Source organism: Enhydra lutris, unplaced genomic scaffold, assembly GCF_002288905.1.
Source record: "Enhydra lutris kenyoni isolate GAN:26980312 unplaced genomic scaffold, ASM228890v2 scaffoldscaffold62, whole genome shotgun sequence".
Lineage (NCBI taxonomy): Eukaryota > Metazoa > Chordata > Mammalia > Carnivora > Mustelidae > Enhydra > Enhydra lutris.
Window position 1 is genome coordinate 8226398 of NW_019154146.1, and position 6335 is coordinate 8232732.

Here is a 6335-nt window from a genome sequence, read left to right on the forward strand (position 1 = left end):
AGTAAACAAGAAAAGTAGGGCATGTCTGGTCCAGCAGCATGATTCACAGTTGTGCAAATGCACTTAAAGGGGTAACTGTAACAGGAGGCTTTCTCCGACAACGTGGGGGAGATGACGATAAAGGGAAGAGGCTGGTGTTCCACCCTGAGCGGGCCGGCGTTCCAGCTGCTCGGCTTCCAAGACGTGTATCATCCCCTCCACTAGAGGCCTGCTGCTAGGACATGTTTTTCTCAAGGTCATCTTTAAGTATGCTTGCGTGACCAGTACAACTCCTCATTGGTTAAAGTTATAGTTTAAGCAGTGTATTATTCTGAAGGACGGTTACAAGCATGACCCTTGGCAAGGCCAACACACTGAGGACAGCAGAACAGAGATGGAGAGAGTACAGCCTTTGAGGGCATCTCTGAGGTCAACCCTAAGTTCAGTGTCTGAATCCAACCTCTGATTTTCCAACTATGTGAGACAAATATTCCTCCTTGTTCAAGCCAGCTTGAATTAGACAAACTAACACATGCCACTGAGAGCATCCTGATTTATCCACACTGAATTCCTGGGAGGAAGGTAAGATTTCTGGATATGGGAGGAAGGAAAGGGGTTTCTCAGCAGGCAGGGCAACCTGTTGAGAACACTAGGACAAGAGAAATTTGTCACAAGGTTGTGTGAGGGAAGCTGCTGCCAAGCCTCCTCCTGAAGAGCTTTCAAGCAGATTGAAAACTCATTAGGCCCTAGGAATGGACATTAAGACTTTGCAGAGGTATGCGGACGGGCCAAATGAACCAGAGAAGACAGCTAGAGCATTGGCCCCGCAGTAGGAATAGCTTGGTTAAGTGTCTTCTTTGGAAAAGGTCCTTGGTCTGGAATAGTGATTACCAGCAGTCCTCCCTAAGAATTCAGCAGCAAATCTAAGATCCTTCTGTCTGAACTGTGTTCCCTGTTCTGAAACATACGAGTTCAAGGAATGTACGGAACTTGTGCCTTGGCTTCATGCTCTGTTCTATCCCGGTGTCCCCTTACATCTGAGGCTACTCAGTCTCCTTTGTGGGCTTACTTTGACTGCCCCTTAATATTTTCCCCGGGTTGTTACTTTGCACCAGCACTCTGGGTAATATCCGCCACTCCCATGGCTTCAGTTACCCCTATATGCTGATCACCCTGAAATCTCTCTCATCTAGTTGTCTCCTGAGCAGATGCCCTCTCCATTAAAATCTCCCAGAAGCACATCAAGTTTAACACATCTAAACCAACCTCATTATATATCCACCTCTTCTAGCCTTTGTTTCATCTCTGTTCAAAATCTCAGGTGTAACTTATCTCCTGTCAACCAGACTACTGGGTAGCAAGCACTCCACTAAGGCATCACTTCTTCCAGGAAGCCTTCCTACCTCCTACATTTGGTGCCCATTGGCATCATCTACCTAACTTGTCTTCTTACCAGATGTTAAAATTCGTAGTTTCATCCTGTCGCCTCTAGTAGACTACATAAGCTTTGCAAGATCATCTTGTTACACTGTGTTATGCATAGCCCCTAAAACATTGCAGGAATTGAGTATGAATGAATATAATGTATTCTCTATGCCCAGTGCCTAACACAAATGAATATGAATTTATTCTTCTGGATGCAAGGAATGTATTCAACTGTTTCTTACCTAGAGGCTCGATCAAGAACCAAGTTAAGAGCAAAACCGAAAGGATACTTGCTTGCTTCTGTTGAGGGGCTACACAGCATCTGTGGCAGGGGGTTCGTCATTATTGTAGCTCATCAGGCTCTATTCAGAGCTCTGTATGGGCCAGAAAGGAACGAAGAACAATAAATAGGCAAAAGTAGAGTATCATTTTGAAAATGGCATCAGATCTACAGTCATATGCTACCTAGGCTGGTGGAGTGGGTGGGCAGCCACCATCATCTCCAAGTGCAAGTGAGGGGCCACGGCTACAGCAGGGCTACTGAGCCAGTTTCTCCTGAAGGAGCCTTGCAACCATTCTGGGTTAAGTTTCACAAATAGGGTTGCAGGAGTACTGGCCAGATTTAAGCCGGGAGGTAAATTCCCACAACCTCCCATGTAGCAAACTCCCTGGTTAGTCTGGAGGGAGCAGTGACTCAACACTGTGGACTGGCCACAGCTGGTTTGCGGTGCACTCCTGACAGTAGTGGGAGCTCCATTCTTTCCTGGCACACATCCCCCATGGTGGCTCCAGATCAAAAGTAACATCACCCAGGGTTGTAAGAAGTATTCATTATAACCACGGGGATAGATGAACTCCAAAGAAAGAGACAACAAAGGAGGGGGCAATGGTCTAGAGGACAAACTGCTAATGAAAAATAAAGAATATCTGAGAGAAAACTGTGAGAAAGAATGGCTTTGCCTTACGTTTGATGCAACTGATGCAACTCATTTGATGCAATGGAGCCCTCTAGCTTCTGAGAAGTGTCCCAGAAGCTAGAGGGCTCCGCTGCATCAAATATAACTGAGAGGCCAAGGAAACAAACATCTAGAGAGCCCTCTGCACCAAGCATGGTTACGTTTGCTCTCGTTACAACCTTCCCGGCAGCAGCATCCACTGAACCTTACGTGAAGAGATGGCAACTGGTACACCACCCTCCCGTCATGCCCGACCCTCATGAAATGTTCTCATCCCTCTCGTCGACAAACTGGTGCATCCTTCCAAAGTCAATCCACTTCTAAGACTATTCTTAACTAAAGCCTCCTACTTTAGCCAGCATCTTTAACTATATATTCAAAATTTTTATAATTTGCATTTCCCCCATCGCCGCATTGCTGGTTCATTTGGCTGTTTCTAGCTCCTACGTGTTTGGCACAGCAACCATTCAAACTGCTTGCGAGATCTCACGCTCAGCTCCAGCAGTTCTTCCTCCTACTCCAGCGGATGAGACAGGAGGACACAGCACCAAGCCTGGGCTCTTGGAATCAGATACGCTTCTGCTGCCAGCTCTGAGGTGGGTACTGTCCAAGAAGCTTTGATGACAGCACCTAAAGGGCCGACCCAACATTTAGCAACCCTTGGGGGATTGCTTAACCTTTTGAAAGTGATCACTTAACCTTTTGAAACCCATTTTGTTTTCTGTAAAACACCCAAGTGCCTCCTATCAAGGGGGTGATAGTGAAATTGAATATAAAGTATGTCAGTTTCTGGCATTTTGTAAGGTTTTTGTTGTTGTTGTTGTTGTTGTTTTTACTATCTTCATAGTACAAATATCCCTGGAATGATGCTAAAGTAGAGACATTGAAACTATCTTACTAACTTTTTGGGTTTTATCCAAATCGACTGCCCTTAAAATTAACCTTCTTTGGCAGTACACTCAAGCTTTTGCCAAATGGTGGGGTTCTCAGTTCCAGGAGTCATCTAAAGAATGCCTCAGCACTCCCACTCGCCCCACTTGAAGAGAAGTAATACACTTTTAACAGCTTTTCACTATTATATCCAAGACATCACAATCCATTTAAAGTAAGCTTCTATCTTTTCTATCCAATAACACAAATTTATATTTGAAGTAGTTTGACCAAGGGGGATGGCCTGTCATCGGGACTGGAACTTTGAGATAATAGTAATGGCTACTATCTACTCAACGGTCACTCTGCGCCTGGCACCGTCATAAGCGTTTTACATGTATTAACTCACTTAATGCCCTTTACAGGAAAAAACTGAGCCACAGACAGAGAAAGGAGTTTCCGCAGGCCATAAAGCAGGTTAAGTGGTAAAGCCAGGATTCAAATCCATTAGTTCCAGAGGCCACTCTCTCATCCTGGATTATGACTTACCACCTCTCTTATCATAGTCATACTAGCAAAAAAAGTATCCAATTCCAAAAGTGAAGAATACTCTGTACAATCCAAAGTTCTCTGCCCAAGTTACTCATCAACTAACACAGATACAACAGAAACTTGAAAATTGGTAATGACATACAACAGGTCTACATTAAATTTAGTCATAAAACTTCTATCGCTTGTTGAAAATTTCCTATTGTACACCAAAGATTACAGAACATCGAAGGAAAGAAATTCCATTTTTGTTTAAACTGGGCAAGTTAAAAAAGGACATACGTGAGAAAAACCAAAGTCAAAAGTACTTCATAAATCAAGGGAATATTTAGCATTTTAATATACACCAAATCGTTAAATTATCCTAAATAAATTTTAAATAAATGTATTTAAAATTGTGTAGGATCTATTTACTTGAGACTACAGGAGAGGCTAATCAAGAGTCGGGGAGTGCAGTATCTTAAACACATCAATGAAGACAAGATATATCTGTATGCCAGTTAAACAAGCAAAAACACAGGAGGGCACCTGGGTAGCTCAGTCGTTAAGTATCTACTTTCAGTTCAGGTCATGTTCCCAGGGTCCTGGGATGGAGCTCCGCATTGGGCTCCCTGCTCGGTGGGAACCTTGTTGTCCCTCTCCTACTCCCCCTGCTTGTATTCCATCTCTCGGTCTGTCAAATAAATAAATAAAATCTTTTGTTAAAAAAGAGGACTTGGGCACCTGGGTGGCTCAGTGGGTTGGGCCTCTGCCTTTGGCTCAGGTCATGATCTCAGGGCCTGGCATCAAGGCCCGAGTTGGGCTCTCTGCTCTGCTCCCCACCCCCGACCCCTGCCTGCCTCTCCGCCTACTTGTGACCTCTGTCAAATAAATAAAAAAACGTAAAAAAAAAAAAAAAAAAAAAAAAAGCTATTTTTAAATAAGCTGTACCTCAGTTTCAAGTGTCATAATTCCACTTCTGAGGTGCCCTATGTTACAATACCTAAAACAAGAAAATATTTTGCTTTCAGCATAAATCACATTTCATCTCAACCACATATACGAAGAGCTACAGATTCTAAAGCCATTCCATACCATAGACTTTGTTTAAAATCAGACAATGGGGGGGCACCTGGGTGGCTCAGTGGGTTAAGCCTCTGCCTTCGGCTCAGGTCATGATCTCGGGGTCCTGGGATCGAGCCCTGCATCAGGTTCTCTGCTCAGCAGGGAGCCTGCTTCCCCCTCTCTCTCTGCTTGCCTCTCTACTTGTGATCTGTCAAATAAATAAAATCTTAAAAAAAAAAAAAAATCAGACAATGGGGCGCCTGCTTGGGTCAGTCCTTAAGCGTCTTCCTTTGGCTCAGGTTATGATTCCAAGAGTCCTGGGACTGAGCCCCACATCAGGATCCCTGCTCAGCGGGAAGCCTGCTTCTCCCTCTCCCACTCCCCCTGCTTGTGTTCCCTCTCTTGCTGTGTCTTGCTCTGTCAAATAAAAATCTTAAAAAAAAAAAAAAAAAATCAGAGAATGAAGCAACCTTGAGTCAAAATCATTTTCTCCTTCATTTTAACACCCCACAGCCTTACCACATAGTATCAGCAGACATGTTATTATAATAGCAGTGGCCAATGTTTTTTGTTTTTTTTTAAAGATTTACTCTAGAGGAAGAGCAAGTAAGCAAGCGAGCAGCAGGGAGAGGGGCAGAAGAAACAAATTCCAAGCAGACTGTGGTAATCGCAGAGCCCAATGTGGCACTTGATCTAATGACCCCAAGATCATGACCTGAATGTGGCCAGTGTTTTAAAATGAACATCACTGGGGCCCCTGGGTGACTCAGGCGATTGAGCATCTGCCTTCGGCTCCAGTCGTGATCTCAGGTCCCAGGATGAAACACTGTCAGGCTCTCTGCTCAGTAGGGAGCCTAGTTCTCCCCCTCTGCCTGATGCTCCCCCTGCTTGTGCTGTCAAATAAAGAAAATCTTTTTTTTTTTTTTTTAAGATTTTAATTTATTTATTTGACAGAGAGAGATCACAAGCAGGCAGAGAGGCAGGCAGAGAGAGGAGGAAGCAGGCTGCCTGCTGAGCAGAGAGCCCGATGCGGGGCTTGATCCCAGGACTCGGAGATCATGACCTGAGCCGAAGGCAGCGACTTAACCCACTGAGCCACCCAGGCGCCCCAAATAAAGAAAATCTTAAAGAAAAAAAAAAAAAAAATCATTGACTATACAGATACCCTAGTTACCTGAAATCATTTCGCAAAAATAAATCTACTTTTCAACTAAACACTAATACATAACTATGCTTCTTTATACTTTTCTTTATATTTAAAATATTTGAGTACTTTATAATTATTTTTACAAGTCAGAAAAAACATTTATAGTCCTAAATTCCATGTTCACTTGAAAAAAAACAAAGCATACTTGTTTTTAAAAGATTTTATTTAAGTAATTACTATACCCATTGTGGGGCTGTAACACACAACCCTGTGATCAAGAGTTGTACGCTCCACTGAGCCAGCCACACTCCACAAAACATACCTTCCTTAAAAATTAAGTGCACAATCAAAACTGATGCGTGAAC